This window comes from Haemaphysalis longicornis, unplaced genomic scaffold (genome assembly GCF_048455015.1).
Source record: "Haemaphysalis longicornis isolate Haplotype H1 unplaced genomic scaffold, Haemaphysalis longicornis Haplotype H1 scaffold_9, whole genome shotgun sequence".
NCBI classification, from domain to species: Eukaryota; Metazoa; Arthropoda; class Arachnida; order Ixodida; family Ixodidae; genus Haemaphysalis; species Haemaphysalis longicornis.
This window is the reverse complement of record NW_027526460.1, coordinates 4,123,696-4,143,972: the sequence shown is the minus strand read 5'-3', so window position 1 is coordinate 4,143,972 and position 20,277 is coordinate 4,123,696. Positions and strand designations below refer to the sequence as shown.

The 20,277-nt window shown below is 52.3% G+C and overlaps 1 protein-coding gene across 5 annotated transcripts in view; it reads left to right on the top strand.

Annotated features, from left to right (window-relative positions):
• The window catches only part of Plexa (plexin A), a 380,874-nt gene that overhangs the window by 213,746 nt on the left and 146,851 nt on the right, over window positions 1–20,277 (top strand). The window lies entirely within an intron of this gene.

The window sequence follows — 20,277 nt, the reverse complement described above, 5'->3', positions numbered from 1 at the left end:
GCACAAAACTCGGCGACAAGTGGTGCTCACGCATTCTCACACCGTGAGGGAAAGCCCCCGTGGCTGCTGCTTTTTGTTTTCCAACTTTCCAATGAGACTGCGAAGATGGGCAACAAAACGCGGCTTGGCTTGTTTGACTGCGACGTGTTCGGTTCACATCCCCTAGGACTGTTTGTGGTTGCTATTTTGATGCGCTCCTGTCTCATTTTTTGTCGCCAACTCTCCGGTCGGCCAAGGGTGTCCCGTGCCGGTGCACAGCCGGAGCAGAAGTCGAGATGAGAGGAGGAAAGCGAGTGGCTGGGCGAAATGGCGCGGAAAGCCGCCGATGTTTGTTGCCACCCGCTCCCGAAGCCTGGCGCGACGCGGCAGAGCTGGCAGAGCGCAGAAGGAGCGGAGAGCATTCCTTGTCCGCCGGCGAGACAAGGGGGGCAGCGGTGCGGCGCTCGGGGCGTGCCGCCCTCTCCTTGCTGCTCCCCTCCGCCGCTCTGCTGCAGGTTCAGCCACCCAGAGAGAAACCAGTCTCTTTCCCGTGGGCGTCCGTTCGTTGTCGCCGGGGTCGAGGCTCGTCGCCCGGAATGCCGGCGCTGCCGTGCGGCTGCTGCGCCGAACCAAGTCGTGCGCTCTCTGCGAACCGCCGCCGTTGTTGAGAAGCGCGAACCCATTCGCCGAGATGTGCAAGTTTGCGGGGTATGGCTCGGTACGTCCGCCTGGCGCGAGCTAGTCGTGGTGACAAACGTAGAACGTACGCACTTAGCGATGTTCTGCGACCGTAGGAAGTTTATTGCAACAAGACTGGGCTCTCCGTGTCGTGCACATTTCAACGCCGAAGATGCTGCTCGGGTCAAGACCCGGCGGTCATCGCAGGCGGCGCTGGAACGTGGGCGGTGGAAGGGCAAGCTGTGGAGCGGCGTAAATCATGCTCTTCCTCGCCCTTTGCAGTGGAAGAAGAGGGCCTCTTCCCCGGTCGCCCTTATCGTCGCGGGCCATCTGCGGGGACGCCGTTTTTCGCCCCCGGTTTTCCTCCTGACGAATGGCTCCTCGGCCGGTGGTCGCCGCCCGGTCTCGGCGGCGTCGCCCGCAATCACGTGTTCCGCGTTTCGATCGTTCGTGGGTTCCGTCTTCGCGCTCAAAGTGATCGGTTCTCACAACAGTCGCGTTTCAATTCACTGGCACTACCGTCATTTTCGCTCCATTTTCAAAGCCTCCCGCGTGCAGTAAACCCCCGTCAAACGAAGTACTCAAGAGCGCACCTGTGCTCGTTATAAGAAGGGCTTCTTTAAAAGCTGCCATCAGCGGGAAGCACGAAACGCCTTAACCAAAGTGAGGCTTTCAATAAAGCGGTTCCGCTGTAACGCGGTTTCTTGTGGCGAAGAGCAAGTGCCAGCGCGTAACTACAGCGCCTCGAGGCGGTTAGCGACGGACCACCATCTTTCACTGCACTCGCAAGCCGCGCGCCGGGGTGTTCGCTGTAAACGCAGCCGCAGGGCCCCTTTCCGTTGCCGTTCCACGGGAATTTCGCTGCCTTCTCCTCCTCCCCGCTGCCCCGACAGTGGGCGTCCGCGCGGGCTGTCGGGTTTGCGCTCGCATCACCCGGGTTGCTGCAGCGCGGAGCGGCCGTAAATTTCCATTTACGATGAAGGAAGCCGGACGGAGGGGCTGTTCTCCCGGCCTGCCACTCCTCCTCCTCCGCCTGTTATGAGCACTGGATGGACTCGCATTTGCTGCTGCTGTAGTCATTTTCACGGTGGCGAGGAATGTTCGCTTGGTGATCCTTTGCAACCTCACAGGCCAATTCGGGCGGCCAGCTGCGTGCTAGGTTTCGCGTGAGTGATTTTATTTGCACCGTGTCATCCGCTGCTCTTTTACCAAATAAGGCGCATAACTCTGAATGCACTACTCTGGTCGTAGTTTTTCGACGAATAAAATTTACCGCCGTGACAAGCAGAAGCAAGTGTGAGCCACCGCTACGGATTCTCGCTTCCCGTGGCCCACTGGTGGGGCTTTCAAACTAGTCCAACGCGCCGGCGCATTCGTTGAAGCGCATAGGGGTTCCAAGTTCGTCTGAGTGAGCAATAGCATAATCCCCCCCCCCCCTTTTTTTTTTTTTTTTTGCGAAGTCGACAGCCACCGCCTGGACTGAGACCCACCACCTCGCACCGGCAAGGACCAAGTCCTAGCTAGTCTTTTCAGCAAATAAACTTTTATTTCTCTCTCTCTCTCTCTCTCTCTCTCTCTCTTCTGTGTGGGAAAGGGGGGGGGATTGCACAATGTGAAAAGCATTTTATTCGACTGTGCCCGCGTTCCTGGGGTATTCAACGTTCTGTCAAGTTTGAGGGGCAAAATGGCGCTTCTAATCCCGGGGTATTTATGGCGCATTCAAATCACAGATATTCGTGCAGTCGGCATCGGCGCTGTAGGGATACCGCTAGCACCGTTGTTGAAGTGGCTGCAAGTGAAGCACATGTGGCGAAGCTGTCGCAGTATTGAAATGTGTCGTGCGTTCCAAGGAGATATTACTGGTCCTCGGCAGTCCTGAGGGAAAGTGAGGTGGTCTACACTAAAAACCTCATGTTCTCCGTCTCCCCGGCAGCGCTCGTAAGAATCGTTCACTAGTGTAACGCGCGATAGTGCTCGTAGAAATTATGACCTCTTCCTTCAGAAAGTGGAGAACGTGAAAGGGGACGGATGAGTCGTGACTCCCATAAAAAGATGATGGCAGTGAAGAAATTGATTGGGAGGGGGTGACCCCGCTTACATTCAAGCGAAGTGCTGTTTTCGAATATATTTTCTTTTTGTTTTCGGAACTTTGTAAAGAAAACGAGTAAGTTTACAGCTGTCTGTGCGTCAGCTTGATGGCGTAGACATGATATAGTCGGGTCGTATGTTTTGTACGTAGGCGTGGGCGAATATACGAAACTTTGCATACAGATCAAGTTCTGCTGATTTAGGTCAAGAATTTGATATTCCTGAACTAATGTTTGCTGGAAATTATTTTATTGGGGTAAAAAAAAAAAAACTCCAGCGCTCTTCTTGTGGCGATTTATTTCGGTGCCACTAGTGCTTGAGACCGTCATCATCGTCACCATGCGCTACCATATAGGTGCGCTACCATATAGCGTAGCATATGTGGTAGCTGTTCACCGACGGTTTTCTGGCTGCTGTCACTATTTTTTTAGGTATATTCTTACGCGACAGGCTCACTTGAATATTGTGGCCGAGTAAATGGCAACGCCTGCGTAATAGGCAAATCCCCCATGAGCAGCTCGGACGACGAAGAGGACGCGCTTAGGGCGGACTTGGCACTCGCACTCTTTATTCATAACTAAGTTTCCTTTTACAGCCTCTTTCCGGAAACAATTTAGTATTTTGAAGTCCCCACGTATTTAACAGCCGATTTAGCCCTGGCCAATCCCCCCTTGTGGGTACGTGCTAAAATCTTTGAGGACATCACCATCATCAACGCTGACCGATCATTGCCGCCGAGCCCCCCTTCCTCCCCCCTGTCGTCCTGGCGTTACGGAACAATATTTTGTGACTGGCCCGTTTTTGCTCGCGGAGAAGCCCCAAAGTGCATCCTGGAGGAACACAAAGGTTGTCTGGCTGGCCACTTACCCCTAGTCTTGTGCGCACCGTTCAGGGGAGGGCTGTGAGAACAGTTGTCATTACTCTTAAGCGAGACTGTGGTGGGAAAACCTCGCTGGGCAAGAAGACAGGGATTCCGGAAATCACCGATGCATGCAACCGTTCACGCGATTAGCACCCAAGGGGGGCCGTGCCGCGGCGCGGAGTTTCACAGCCGCTGACTATTATTCGTGGCAAGTTTTTCTGGGGAATGTGATGCCCGTCGGGCGTTAGCGCGGGCTGTTTATTACAGACGGCGCTTGCGACCGTCGCCATAGAGCGGGGACCCGTTAATCTAATGAAAGCGACGACGATGGTAGAGTGAACTAGAATACTTGGGTAGTGGAAAAAGCGGCCGCCGCCGAGTGAGGCACTTCGTGTCAACCCCGCGCGGTGGCGCTCGCGTGCCCCGCCCGAGCGCTTTTTCGCCTCGGGTAGCGGCGGGTAGGCGTGCGTTGGGGCATTCTCCCAGGGGCTACAGTTCTTTTTTCGTGTAAAAACCGTTGATAATGCTATTAATGTACCAGGGTTTTTATGGGAAAGGTAGCTACGTCGTGTATTTACTGTTTGCTCATTTCTTCATCCCATTTAGCCAACCGAGCAGACCGCGCCGTGCTTTAGCGATCGAGCTCGTTATTACGCCGATATTTTTTCCTTCGTTGTTTGATGATTTCGCGATTTCGCTATCGTATTGTGTCAACTGAGGAAATAGTGGCGTGCTTTAGGCTGGCCAGCATACGCCACTTCTGATTTTTTTCTTTATTTTCTTGCTGATTATTCTATCAAGATCTGCATACCGAGCAAACTGCGGCGTGCGTACGCAAACGTTTCCCGTTTTCTTTTTTTCAAATTTGACCCATGCAGCACACATGACAGATGTCTTAAAACTTCAGTTAAGTCAACGAAAAGAGTGCAAATACAGGATTCGCAACCGCAATTCTCGAAAAAGCACCAAGTCACACGGCATAATTTTATTGCGTGATCATTTTATTTATTCAATAAACATAATTTTATTGCGCGTGCGTGTGCGCGCGCGTGTGTGCGTCCGTGCGTGCATGCGTGCTTGTATGTGTGTTCGCGTGTGTATGTGCATGTGTGCGCGCGTGTGAGTGCGTGCCTGCGTGTGTGTGTGTGCAAGTGTGCCTGCACACACACATACACAAATTTAAATAAGCCTGAGCCCGCCAGACTGTTTCTAAATATCAGCCCGCGTCTGACAGAGTATGAGCCCGAAAAAAATTGGCCTTTTCAACCTAGAGCGAGTACATATACAGATATATCGCATTTAATTTTCTTAAACTTACAACACACACACACACACACACACACACACACACACACACACACACACACACACACACACACACACACACACACACACACACACACACACACATATATATATATATATATATATATATATATATATATATATATATATATATATATATATATATATATATATACAGAAACATAGGTCGGCAGTCTACAACGCCAAAGGAGGCATAGGGGTGTTGTTAGGCTCTATTTTTTACTACGGTTGTCCCCACTCTGGGCGCGTGTTTTTCTTTCTTTCTTTCTTCCTTATATTAAAAAAAAATCTTACCTTCATTAACCGTAGTAAAAAATAGAGCCTAACAACACCCCTATGCCTCCTTTGGCGTTGTAGACTGCCGACCTATGTTTCTGTATTTCCTCAACGAGCCCCTCATTTCCTTACTATATATTTATATAGAAAATAAGGGTTGGCAGTCAAGAAAACCTCGGAAAGCAAAGGGGAGGTTGTGGTGGGTCATAGAAACAGATGAATTTTTTGAGTCACAAAGAAAGTGGTGAAAAAATGCCCGCCGGGTGGGATCCGAACCCACGACCTCCAGAATACCGGTCTGGTGCGCACCAGACCGGTATTCTGGAGGTCGTGGGTTTGGATCCCACCCGGCGGGCATTTTTTCCCCACTTTCTTTCTGACTCAAAAAAAAAAAAAAAAAAATATATATATATATATATATATATATATATATATATATATATATATATATATATATATATATATATATATATATATATATATATATATATATATATCCTGACATAGAAAATACTTTTTGAGTATAGTATCAGCGAAAGATATTTTTAACGGCGCCGCAGTGACCTCGCACTTTGATTTTTTTGTTTTGCATTTAAGCTAAATGATCAATGGGGAAACTTTTTGGCATCAACCATCACGAAGACACTGCATGCATGCGCTCGGGCAAGCTCGTCCCAAAATATTTTTGTTGAAGCCCGAGCCTGGCCCGGGCCCGAGAAAATGCGTGCTACCTGGCCCGGGCCCTTGCAGTGCACTAATTCCCGCAACACACACGATACGTTTTAAAAACTTCACTCAAGTCAGCGAAAAGCATCAACATTCGCAACCGTACGTAGTTCTAAGAAAAGCACCACATGGCACACTTTATCGCGCGATCATTTTAAAAGTGCACAGTTCATTGGAACGCTGGTTACCCATTAACATAAAATAATTAGCGCTTTAGAAATGCACAAGTTCATGAAATGTACTGCCCACGTCTTGCAGACGTAAGATAATTATGCACAGTTAGGAACTCAACAAATAAAAGCAGGGTAAAACAAATTGCACATATAAAATATTTCTAGCAATCACATAAATTTATTAGGGGTGCAGTGCCACCCCACAATACTGCACAATCCTTTCAAACTGCATGAGCCATGGCCCTTCTGCAATTAGAGACCGTCGCACGCATAACACCCTGTGCGTATTACCAATAAATGACAGAATCAAGAACACTTAAGGATCAGTGCAGTGCCTGCAAGGCTCCTCTTGTAATTACGCACAAAAAAGACCATGTGCAGCGGTTAAAAAACGTCAAAACACAGCGTGAATCGCCGAACAGCAGCATAGCGGCACGTCGATCAACGCGCGCCGCTTCGGGATCTCCTCGGGCGGGGCACACCAGCGCCACGCGCGGCGGTTAACACGTTTGGCTTCAAGGGCGCCGTGGGGAGCAGCCGCCGCTTTTTCCACTACCCAAGTATTCTAGTTCACTCTAACGATGGCCTGTCATTTTGGGCGTCGCTTTGAATCGCACTGTCCAGAAGGGCACCTGCGATACTTTTGTGGTGCAGGTCTGGAGTCCCTTCTCCATCTCACAATCTGTCCAGAAGGGCGTGTGACCTCGGTGTGGGTGGGTCTCGCTGTGTTCGCCCATTGCGGACGTCGCGTGTCTGCGGAATGTCGAGATGGACGAGCGGGCTGTTGTCGCTCTGGTGCTTGTCTTTTCCCGCCAGTTTTTCAGACGGATCGTGCTACCGTACTCCCTGTGACGGTTTCTTACGACTTCGTGCTCAAGCGTTGCAGGAAGTTATTTACTACCCTTGCTCGCACTGCAGCTCTCACATGGACATAGCGCGCTTTAGGGGCTCGCCTTGTCGCCGTAGCCCGCTCGCTGTTATGCTGCTCGATGTCAAGCGACTGCCGGAATTAGGCGGCGCAGCGAGATAACGGACACAAGTAGAGCCACACGGCGTACCGTAGGTACGTAACACTGAGGCTTCGAAAAGCAAGCGGTTTATATGGTTGTAACCGTTCGAAACTCGTGAACCGCTGGCGCTTTTCATACATTTCCCCGTTGTTTCACAAAGAAAACTGCAGGTTCTGAGGCAAGGTATATGTAATTAACCGGCAGCTCCCACGTTCATTTAGTTAGAAACGCCCGTTGGGTTTGTTTTCACAGTAGTGAGCACAAAAAAAAAGTGGCGGTGCAAAAAAAAAAAAAAAAAAAAACGATGGCGTGGTCCAAACTGCGCTGCAAGGCGCCCTATTCCAGCCACTGTAGCGCCGGCAAGTGCGGGATGAAAAGCAAGCGCAAAAACATGGCCGCGTATCTGCTCATTTCGTTGCAAATGTCGGCGAAAGACGGTAGTCGACTGGCGCCCCTACCAAGTAAGTGCCTCCCTTCTCTTTCCCGCTCACCTCTCATGCTGCTCCTCTCCCGTCTCGTTCCTCCCAAGATAACACGCCAGAGGTTTGCTCAAGTCAGTTTAAGTTTCCTGCGTTCCACTACTCCAAGTCGGGTGCCTCGATGCCAGCTCCGCCGTACGGGGGAAACGCGCGTGAATGGAGGCACCCTGCTACAACGTTTACAGAACCACGTTGCCCTACTCCACGAGCGTTCCTAGCGGAACGTAAAACCTATCTAGGGGAACCTTTCGTTGCTGTTGCCGTTTGATTTCTTAAATGCCGCCAAGAGCTATAGTGACGCGGACAACAGCAGGCTCTATGGCATTTCACTTGCTATGGCAAAAACCAAGCATCCATGGATTTTTAAATAAAGGAACACTGCAAATATTACTTTTATGTATTGATTTCCTGCCTCACATTTGCGTGACAAGTATGGGCATTGTATGAGTATTGCGCAGCTTTAGTTTCACTTTGGCCGGGCGGCCGAATCGAGTCACAGACAGACAGACCAAAATTTCTGCGTTTAAGTAGCCCAAGACCATCGACTTTTAGAGAACAGAACTCCCGCTGGCGCTGTTTCAGCAGGGGGCGCGCGAGCACTGCGAAGGCGGGAGATTTGAAATGCGTTGGACAAACCTTCGTTCAATCTGTTTAGGAGAGGACTGAGAGGGGGCGGCGTAGAGCGTGATAGGCGGTAGCAATGAGCGGATAGCGGCGCCACAGCCCAATATGGCGAATCACTGCTCTGCACTTTCTAGAGCTTTCACGTTGAGTGGAACGGCTTTAACTTGTTCTTTTTCCCTGGAGCAGCGCTTGCTTCCTACATCCGTACACACGATTATTCTCGCAGTTTGATTGCTGTGCGCGTATTCAACGCAGTGATCCGTGTGGTACCAGTGGCTTGTGGACCGTTGGGACCTGATTCTTCTGATTCGCTCAACTGAATGGGTTGGTGTTGTGACCCACGATCGCCTAGTGAGCAGCATTTTTTTTTTTTTCAAAAACGGTAGTCTTTCTTGGGCCACTTAAACTCGAAATTTAGGTCTGAACGTCTGTCTGTGTGTCCTTCGATTCAGCCGGCCGGTCAATATTTAACATAATTTTTGAACGAGAAGCTCATATAGGGAAAACTTTTCCAAACCACTAAATCTGGAAGCGCACTTCGTCCATACTTGTCAGCGTTGTTACGTAACAAGTAAACATCAGGTAAACCAAAACACAGATCTATACTTCCAGAAAAGTTTGGTTCGATAGTGAGGTTAGGGGGAGGGTTGGGGAGTACCCGATGACGGGACGCAGGGAGTGGGCGTTGGAGAAAAAGTGTGTTTACAGGCATTTACAGGAGCTGTTGACGCGCGGTACAAGGCGAGTGGATAACTGGGTTAATGCAAAATACGCCGCCGCCTACGTAGGCCGTCGCCGTGCTATCCCTGGTAGGGGCTTGCAAGCCAAAATGGTGCCGCGCGGTTGGCCAAGGAAAATGCGTGCGGCTGCGGCGCCCAGAAGCCTCCACGGGGCGACGACGTTTGCGCGTGCAGTCGCCGGCCAGGGTACTTAAAAGCAGGCCCGAAGCCGCGCGCTAACCACTCGGGGCTTTGACAGGTCAGGAGGACGTGCGCTTGCGCTGATCTTTTAATTGAAAATACATGTGTGCTTGATAGTTTCGATAGCCAACAAGAAATACGCTCATACACTGTTCTTTTTAATCGAAGATGTGTGCCTGGTAGTTCCGATAGCAGGTAAGAATACGCGTTCAAGACAATGTTTTGAACTAAAAATGAGAAAAGAGGTTGCGGCCGAGCCTAGACCTCGTGGCTTCATTCGAAGTCCAACAGTAATGAAAAGCTCCAGTGGGTACCGCGGGAACAGTGGAAATGGGCCTGAGCAAACCTCCACCGCGTTTGTCGTAGCAGGAGCGAGACGGGAGGGAAAGAGAGTGATATGAGAGGTGGGCATTTGCGTGTGAGGGTTCCGGCGACATTTGCAGCGAAGGGAGCAGGTATGCGGGCACTTCGTTTCGTTACGTTCCCGTTTGTGATTCGCCTGGTGGTATTCCGCGTTTTCTCCGCGCCGCGAGAAATTAGTTCTCGGGCCTCCGCCGGTCATGTGGCGCCCATGTGTTCTGCGTTGATGAGGCGACGATGCGAGCGTTACGCGCGCTTAAGCGTCGTTCCGCTGCGGCCTTAGCTCTCGGTTCGCATTGCCTCTTCGAGGGAGGAGAGAATGCTCCCACTGTGTTCGGGAGGAGGCCTTGAAAAAGCAGCGCCGGCGAGAATGCTTCCGGGACGGGAGGAAAATGTCTTTCGCAGCTCTGCCGTGCTGGCTCCTGCCGCGGTGGACCCCCACCAAGGGGGGAAACGGAGCCGGGGAGAGAGGGCGCCCAGGCCCCTAGGTGGCTCCTTCGACGTTCCGCCAAGACGTATGGTGTGCGCGGGGGTCCGTGCCGCGCGCGCGCGTCTCGATTGCGGGTCGTTTATATCCCCTTCTCTTGAGCACCTTATTCTGGATCACTTGTGCTCTCATGTTGTTGTTTGCGATCCGGCTCCCTCGCGTTCTCGTATTTTATCGATGCGCTGCGGAGTCCTGCGCAGCGACGTTTCTTGGAGCCGGTTGCCGCGATTCGAATTTTATTTTTCAGCTTTTGGAACTGCGCTTTGCTTTCCGGGTGACTCTGTTCGCGATTTCTGGCGCCGAATGTTCTTTTATGCCTATGGCTGCGACAGGAAACGGACGAAAAAACTACCTGTGCCGCCTTACCCATTTTCCAGGCATCCACGCCTTTTCGTGTCATTACTTCTTTTTTTTTTTTTTTTTCCCGCTGCCTTTAGTTTTTAGCGACAGTTTTCGCGGTGCTCACCATGAAAGCTTCTCTCGCGTGATTTTTGTTCTTCCGTTCGAACTGCCCACGTTTGTCGGTGCGCCCCGGTGAGCCCCGGCCGCCTTTCTGCCGATTTCTCTTTTTCCTCGATCTCCCCGAATAATCGACGAAAGGAAGGCACCATGCGACCAAAACTACTCGCACCCTTGCTGTTAGAGAAGAGGCCTGGCTATGACTCCCGGGGGATGCGAACTCTGGTCGTTTCAATGGCAATTTGATTGCGGACTTTGGTTTGCCGCTGTCCTCGCACAGGGGCATCCGCAGTGGCTGTAGCTACCCATTAGCTTCGGCAGTGAAGCTAATTCGTGTCTCACGTTTAGTGTGTCCTTCTCTCTTTTGTGCTGTGGTCGTCGTGTAAAGTTCAGCGCTGTATGTTCCATGATGTCTAGCCCAACACCAAGCCTTATTGAAGGCTAAATAAAGCTGCGGAGTCGCCATTAATATTTCCAGAGCAGCTCGGCTCCAGTTCCCCTTTGGAAGTGATAGCGCAAAGCACGGAGCGTGTTAACGACGCGCTCCTCCTCCTTTTTCGCCTCTCCTCCAGAGGTGCACCGAGGGCGTCACCCTGCTGTTGTACCATTGCGGGCTCGTCGTCCGGTTTCGGTAGAGACGGTGCGGAGCCGGCTGGTCTCCGCTGCTTTTCAGGGTCGTCACTGCGATCCCGCACGACAAGCCCGAAGATGTTTTGTTCGCATGCCTTAGCGAAGTTGGGGTAAACCGAAAACTTTACGTTTTGCAATACTACGACACTTTTGAAATGGCCGTTTGTGCGCCAATTTGGTTTCTTGGACATTCCTTCCTGTTTCCACTCCTCTACAGACTAGCATGAAGGCGACTTCGTACGCCAGCTAAACACTTGTTTTTTGTTTGTTTGTTTACGAAGAGCTCCTCCCTCCCTCTCTTCTTATCTCATCTACGCCATTATTCCGTGCGCTCATGGCTAGGACGAGCGGGTCATGATGGTGCTGACGGCGTCGGGATGTACGGGCGGGCAAATTTCCATGGGAGCCAGCTATAGAATGTGGTCTCTCTACCTCACAATATGCATAACCCTATCATTGCGCAAGGCAGGCATTCATGCACACTGCGAGGAACCACCGCGGGTTCGAGCTATTTGAGCACGCTCACGATACTGAAACGCCGTCGCGCCAAAGGGCGACAAAGGAATATGCCCAGGATACGGAGGGAAGACGTTTATTTTACACTAACGTTCTAGTCACATATATTACAGTTCCAATTACACAATTTACAGCACAGGTACGTACTTCCCGTTAGGTGAAAGGGGCGATGGGGCGCCACGCGCAAGTGCGCACGTTTCGTCGGCGCCGCGCCAGTGGGCTCTTCTGTCAGGGCAAATTCCGGGGTGCTCGCACGTTGTGCGCGCGCGCATCGCCGTGCTGGCCGGATCGGCTCGCAGCAGCGAGGGAGACGGGGCCCATTCGCTCACAGGCGCGTACCGCACGGCGTGTTCGTCGAGTGGTAGGTACGGCCTTACTATATGCAAGCGTAGGGACAACAGGAGCAGCCTTAGGCACGGGCCGCAGCCGGAAGGGCTGGTGGGCTTTCGCCGGCGCAACAGAGTTGCCGCCGGCTGGTAAAGAAAGCGTCACATACCTTCGGCCAACGCCTTCGGCGTCCTGGAAGCGTCTCCTCGAACGGACCCCCGCGCAGGGCGCGCGTTCGCCTCCCCGGCGAGAGTCGGGTTCGGGCCTCGTTCAAACGGACCAATGAGGTGAGGTTAGCTCCGCTACCAGGGCGGAGCGCCCGCTGCGTGACAGTGTTTTATCGCCGCAACGGTCTCTGCAGGCTTCACCTCACGCAAGAGTTTGAGAGACGGCTCGGCTCTACACAGAGGCGCCAAGACGAGCCGGAATTTCGGAGGAGAGAGGGGAAAAGCGCCGCGTGATGGCACAAACCCAGTGATCGCGCAATGGCCTGGGCGTCAGGATCCCCACAAGAATAAAACCTTCCTCCTCCATATTGGAATAAAGTGTTGTGTAACAGAAAAATTGCCCCCGGTGCAAACGTCGCCGTAAGAGGATATTCGTCCGACACCCTCTCCTTTCTCCCTGCTCCCATGATGGATAGGATGAAGGTTTGCTTAGTGCAGTTAAACTCTCCCGACTTCACACTGCTCTTGTGACGTCGTTCTTTAACGCGTTGTCTTTTCTTCCCCCATTTGCTATCGTAAACACCAGTCGGGCTTGTATTCCTAGCAAAATGCTGGCGCTCTCGGTTTTTAGATGCGACTGCATCTCATTCACTCGCCTTGTCCCTGCATCCGGCGTCGGCGTTGTTTCGGCGTCCGCCCCTCCCCCATTCTCCTCGCCGCGTGAGCTGCGCTCTCCGCCGCTCACCCCCTCTCCTCTCCGATAGCGAACACTCTCTCGCGAGGGGCATTGGATTGGATTCGAATGGATTGGCTTGTCTTGGATTGGGTTTGGATTGGATTAAAGTGGATTGTGTTGGATTGTGTTGCGTCATAGCCGCGGCAGACGCACTGGCGCCGGCGCGTCCCCTCACCGTTATGCGCGCTATAAAACGCGGTGCCTGCGCCGCTCCGCTCCATCGTTCCAGCGCCGTTCCTCCGCTGTCCAACGCTGCAACGTGAACCCCCTATGCGTCGCATCTACACAGGGGTTCCCGCGAGGGTAGGTGGGAGATTTTTTGTGCTTACGCTTTGCCTCGTGGTTCCTTTTGCGCTAGATAATGTGTGAGCCGTGGTCGCAGTTTTCGTAGCTTCGAGTGGTCCTGCCCATCGCTTTGGTCGGGCGTCTGAATGGAGTAGCAGACAGAGAGGCAGACCGCAGTTTGCTGCGTTGAGGTAGTACAAGAAAGACAGTGGTCTGTAAAAGCGCCGTTCTTGCTCGCCTCGTTTCGACCTTCTAGACGCCACAGCTCGTGGGAACTGCCTGGTGTAGATGTAGGACGTCTCTTTCTGCTGGCCGAGTACCGCGTGGCTGGCTCTTCTTCCGCGAAGGTTAACGGGGAGAAAGAGAGTGGGCCGGAGCTGCCCGTTTCGCCGAGCATTCAATCAGCGGCAAGGCGGGAGGAGAGGCTAATGGCCCGCTCTCCGACTGCGCGCGGAATGCTTTTGTCGTCGGCTGTGTGCTGGCCCCCGAGAGGAGAGATTCCGGCCAGCGCGAGCGATTCCGAGAATCCGACGCCGCCCCCTCCGTTGTTGTGCACAGCGAGGCGCTGCCTTTGACGGCGCCTGCACGCGCTGCTGCTGCTGCTTGCCGCCTGTGCTGCCCGATCGAGGGAAAGTCGGCTGCGGCCTTCGACGCGGCTGAGCTCTGCGAAAAAGCGTGACGTGGTTGAGCGCCGCGCCTGATTCATCAGTCGGCGCTGGTTATAAGTAAACGTTTTGTTTTGGCATCTATTCCAGCAAAGGCGCCAGTGGCGCACCGACGCTGGGAGAGCTCGCGCGCTGGAACGAATCAGCAGGTGGGAAGAAGGAAGTGGACGGCGATTACGTAACAATGAGCCGCCATGACGACCACTGTATCATTCGAGCGAATTTAATTTAATTTTCACAGTTGACAGGGAAATTGCAAAGGTTGTGGAATTCCCATTTGCTGTCAGTACTTTGGCTTCTGCGGGAGGGAAACAGGAGGCCCCAGGTTTGTCTGCTGGAACAAAACCCTGCTTCACGAAGTAATCACAAAGCCGCACTGACTGTCATTGCCAAAGGTTGAGAAAAGTAGATACACGTGCAGTGTCTAACCATGTGTGGGCAGACACAGCTTCTTTGGTTGTCCGCGTTCACAGGGTGCAATGGTTCGAATTTTTATTCGGACCGTTACAGCCACACCTCGGGGGACTTCATCCTGCCCTCAACCCACTAAAAGAATACATGAAGTGAGGGCATGTCCAGAGGGAAAAAGAGGAACGAGGGAAATCGCGTAAGACTACCTCGTGAAGGACGGGTGTGATTACCCAGGCAGCGACTGTGACGAAAATTGGCACTTTCGTTCTCGCGACAGCAAAATAGTGCTGCGGTGGGGCTAGCGGAAGCGCAGCTATAATTTTCAGCCGTGCCCGTGCATTCTTACTTCTCTCGCCACGCCTAAGTGGGCCCTTTGCCTAGGCAGGCAAGTCGCGAAAAGGAATAAATGAGCTCTAAAAACGTTACCTGGGACTAGGGGGAGGAGGCGAGCGAGCAAAAGTAGTACCTTCAGTTTTGGGTTGGATTCGGGGTAAGCGTTGCGCGGACCGCTGCTTCCCTTTTTCCTTTTTCTCGGCGTCTCGCTTTCGCCTCCTCCAGGCTCGTTTGTAGCGAGCGACCGAGATTCCAGGGGCTGGTGGTAGCCCGGTTATTAGTTCTCGACCAAGGTCTCGCCGTCGCGGGCATTAGGACGTCGATTGCAATGCGCGCCGCCCGTGCACGCAGGCCGAGGGGCGTGCTTGTGGCCAGGCGGCGTTAATTAGTCGCTCGCTTGTGTCGGAAAGGCGCGGCTTGAATTGCGCGGGCGGCCGCCGCTGCCGTGCCTGCTGCGACCCCCGCTTCTCCTTGCCCGACAGCCGTGCCCGGAACTGACGCTACCACGCGACGAAAAAACTAGAAACGTGGCAGGGACGAGAACCGAACCCGCTTGGACAGGCAAGCCCCACGCCGACGCTCCGTAGATTGTACGTTAATTATGCTCCAAAGGGTGCCGATGAAGAAAGCCAGTTGCGCGCCCATCGTGGCTTCCGCGAAAGAAAACTCAAGGACGCGCCATCGCTCTCGCCCTGACTACCACCGTAGTCGCGCATTCACATTGCTCTATACTTTTCTTTGCCCTGCCTTTCACAACCAAACGTGTCATCAATGCGAAGGAAGTGAGTTCCGTGGTCAGTTTTTGAGGACAGCACAGTGGACAAGTTCCGTTTTTTACAGATACAAACAACAACAGACATGTCAGGGAAAACTGTTAAGGTGCGCACTTAAATCCCTTGGCAAGAGACTGCAGCCCTCGACCTTGTCTTGGAAGCAGAAACAGTAATAAAGCAGTTGACACATGCAGAAAGGCAGCCGGTACCTCATACTGCCCCATTCGCCCAGCGATCATCTTTTCTGCTTGTTCTGCAGTTTTGCCTCTTTCAGATCTGCTTTTTTTTTAAGGTTCACTTGTACTGACTGCCCAACTCGCTACATTACTTCTACTGCTACTCGTTCCGGAGGGGAGTACTGCTGTGGACGAATTAAAGAGCGTCTACCAAAGAAGTCCCATCTCACGCTCCACGCGTCAAATTTCCCTTTCATTTTGTAACAGCATAATCTGTCATAAGATTCCGCAATGTAGCACACGGAACGATGGCCGGGGGTCACGCGGTACGATGACATACTTATTGTAATGCACAGATCCGGTATAGGTATCGCAAAATGAATTTGTCACCGTTTCCTTAATTGGGTGCGCTGTCAGAAGATACGGGGAGTCGGCTCAAGCGAGCAAACAACCCCACCGAATCTACAGGGCACAGGTGACAAAGGGGGTGGCCGTCTGATGTGCGGCTTTCGCCGACCAGAGCGGTAAGAATGAGTCAGAGCCTTGAACGATCAACAACAGAGACTTATATTTGGACAGGCAAAACACGGTACAAGCACGAAGACAAGTAGCGTTAACGAGAGGTAACTCAGAGCGAATACAAAATGCGGGAAAGAGTTCAAAATTTGGCAAAATTATACAATCAGGAGCGTTAACAAATAGATATTACGATATAGACCAGTTAACTAAAAAGAAAACGAACAGTTCGATGCATATGAGAGACAGAGTCCCACAATATTCACCGACCGGGCCGGACGATGCACCGCTGTCGGAGGCGATTCGGCTACCTGTGAAGCGTGGCTTCGTTGTAGCCCAGGCCGTCCGAGACGATCACGGTGATTCGAGGCCCGGGAGTACGTTGGAGTCCTCCAGTGGGCGAGTCCCGATGGTGTGGTGCACAAACTGGCAGAAGCCGTTGTCACATACGTCCAAACATCAGCTGATTTGCTTCGGCGGGGATTCTTTTTTTATAAATGTACCGGCGCGGATCCCTCCCCCCTAAATCCCAGTTGTAAAATAAAGTGGTTCTCTCTCTCTCCCTCTTTCTCCCTTCTGGAATCATCGGTGCGCCTTAGCACTGGCAAGGCCACGCGCGCCCCCTCGAAAGAACTCGAAGCTTCGGTGAAAGCTGAGCGGCGGAGCTTTTATTTTGGTATTTTCTTGCCGGCGAGTGGTCGCGTTACCGCCGCTTCGTTCGAGAGAGTTCCAGTGTTTTCTCGGAGTGAATAGAACCAAACTGAATGAATCGGACGAATGTAAGAGGAATTAGGCGCTGTACAATAATATGACAAAGCTATGCGGTTCTTTTGGACGTCTTAAGGCCCGTTCACACTAGCGACGAAAGCGAGCGAAAGCGATGAAAGCGACGGAAATTTCTGTCGCTTTCGCCGCCTTTCATCGCTTTCGTCGCGCGACGAAAGCGATCGGTCTCGACCAAATTTTGTCGCCTCCGTCGCGCCGTCGCTTTTGAAGCGGAAGCAGGGGGCGAGACTTCCTGACGTCATATCCTGCCAAAGCACCCGGATGCTGTGTCTCCCCAAGCGGCGAAGCTCCCGTGAAGTCTCGCTCCGAGCGCGAGACAATAACAAGAAAAGCAAAAAATAGTCGCCCGTCGCTCGATGTCGCGTGCAAGTGTGAACAGCAAGAGTGGCGATCGCTTTCGCCTTCGTCGCTTTGTCGCGTCGCTTCGTCGCAAGTGTGAACGGGCCTTTACGCTCGAGTTTATGACAATTGCAGTGGTCAGATCAATAATGTAGTTACTGAGCGTTAACTAAAGCTTACTTTTAACAAAAGTGTGGCTAACACATTCGATAAGGTGACAGCTACAAATTAATCAGGGTGACCAAATAATCTAATTCATTGGTTGTATTTATGTGCCTGTTGTAGGATTTTTTCTGTTTTACAAATATAAAAAAATGTGCGCCATTGGTATTAAGCGCTGGTATTAGAACCCGCCAGTACGCAGGCCTAAATTTAAGGCTTCAAGGCTAGCGTGATGGCCGATTCCATAGCGACGATTACGATTTCAACAAAAAAGGAAAGGGCAGAAAATATATCCCACCATCATATCTCTTGGCGATGGCTAGGACAATATAAAATCTGGTCGAGACAGTAGGTGGTAAATGGTCGCCACTTCAACTGTTTTTCTAATATCTCGTGTAATTGTTTAAAGTTTTCTTTGCAATTGCGCCACTGCCCTTGAGGAACAACAGCATTTTGAATATTTGTTTGTTTTGATTTGACTGTCGTTTTAACTAAATGTTTTTCTGCCACAACTTCAACTGTGCATACCGTGTTAAGTGAACCCTCACAGTGCAGTGAAGACTTTATATGAGCCATCTTCCCCTACCTTTTTTCCCATGTCCCCCAACAGGGCCTATTGGCCTCCTCCTATAATGAAGTCATCCATTCCATTCTAATTTCACTGATAATCCAACTAATCGAACCGGTTCGCGAACCGGTTCGGTACGTGTTTTTGTCGAACCGGAACTGAACCGGAACGAAACGATTTCGCCTGAACCAGAAGCGTAACCGAACCGGTATTTTTTTTAGTTCGACGCACTGTTTTCTGCATATTAATTTTCAGGCCCACGGTTCTACTCTGTTTGTCCAGTGCGGAGAGCATGCTTTGCAATTCGTCCCCCAGTTACTTAGCAAGGCAACGTCATCAGCAAATCTGAGGTTACTGAGGTATTCTTCATTAACCCTTACGCCCACCTGTTCCCAATCCAACGTTCTAAACACCTGTTGTAAACATGCTGTGAATAACATTGGAGAGGTTGTGTCTCCTTGTCTGACGCCCTTCCTTATAAATATTTTACTGCTCTCCTTATGGAGGGTGATGGTAGCTGTGGACCCATTGTAGATATCCTCTAGTATTCTTACGTAATGCTCATCTACCCCCTGGTTCCGTAATGCCTGAATTACTGCTAGGGTTTTGACCGAGTCTAATGCTTTCTCATTGTGACATTAGCGAGCTTTAGCTGACCGTTTTTCATGGTCTGCTCTCTCCGATAGCAAGCGGGAGCGCCATTGCGCATGCGTGTCGCGCTTGGCCGCGAACGGCAATTGACAGTTTTAGCATAGTGGCTAGCCTCCGCTAACGCTACGGCGTTGGGTTGCAGGGCCCGACTGGGCAGGTGCACATTTGTTCCGCAGGGACGGTCGCCTGCCTCGCGGCGCCCGCGCATTCGCTCCGGTGATCACGAGCGACCTCCTCGCCCTCCCCGCGCACGCATGCACAGTCGTGTCCCGGTCCGCTATGCCGGTACCGGAGCGGTCCGTCAAAGACGGTTAGCTAAAACTATTATCTGGTCGCTCGCCCGCGTTCGCCGCAATGGGCTGTTTCGCTACTATAAATGTTCTTGCTCCGTGTTCCCAACATAATTCGACGCCCAATGTAAATTCTCCAACCAGCCAGGCACCCTCGAACCCTGCAAATTGCACGGGAGTGCGGCAGAAACCCAGCCCTGCCACCCCTCTCCTATGGCTCGCTGCCTCAATGTGAACTTCTGCTGGTCGAGAGGGCCAGTCAAGCCAGGATGGCGCATGGATTCATGAAATGAGGGACTGCCCCGCGCCTGAGGCTGCCTAGCGGGCGGCTCACTAGTTGGAGAGTGCTGGCCTAAAGGGTCGATCACACGGGCGGGAAAGCACGCGTTCCCGCACGCGCCTCCGCGCCGAGAACCGGTTTGGCTGCCGGATGACCCGCCGCGTCGCCCTCTCCCGCGCGCATCCAGCCTGCTAGATATTTTGACGCGCCGCGTCCGAAATCGGATTGCTCGGACGCACATGTGTCCCCCGTAATGTAATGTAATTCGATTGTGGTCATCAAATGGGCACTCGGCGAGTGCTGGGGACTCATGTCCATCCGAGCAATCCGGTTGCCGACGCGGCGCATCAAAATACTACGCGCGGGAGAGGGCGACGTGGCGGGTCATCCGGCAGCCAAACCGGTTCTCGGCGCGGAGGCGCGTGCGGGAACGCGTGCTTTTCTGCCCATGTGTTCGACCCTTAAAGGGGCCATGCAGACAAAACACAAATTTGGTTCATTCGAAAGATTGCCTCGTTATAATCGTACTGACACCACTTTTAACGTAAAAAAATGCGGGTTTAAGTGTCGAGGTAGCAGTTTGGGGAAGCGGTGGCAGGATTCATTTGCCACGGCGACTTGCGTTGTAAATGAAATTCCCGCCCTTTTTTAATGCAGAGCATTTCAGTAACTCACGATGTCACCCGCGTTGACGTCCGTAGTCGTAGTCCGCACCCCTCCCCCTACACTATATATAAAAAAATACTATCCGGCGCCTGGTTTCGATCGCTCGACCCTGCGGGCGGAACGCAATGTACATGGTGCTCTTCCCACTGCGCCACAAAGCCGACGCAGAATGGGAGGCCACGAACGCGCCTTATATCCTACTACGTCTAGAAGCTGCTGGTACAACGCATTCACTACCACCAACTCCCCAAACACTAAACGTTAACGCAATACACCCACCCCCTATGCGACGCATTTACTCGAGTCCCCCTCGCGGGGAGATGGGCCCAATTTTTTCACTTACTTCGTCTCGTAAGTAGGGTCATTTCGGTCGAGCGGAACTCTTCGGCCCACGGTATACTCTTCGTTTCGTTTTCTTCGAGGCTGCCCGATTTCTCCCATTGTTTCCCCGGGGCATAAACGTCGGCGCCCGTCGCTCGCTTCAGGTCTCTGGCAGTGCGGCCGAATCGGCGATGTCTTTCGGGTCGCCGGGACCCGTGGCCATTTGCGAGCC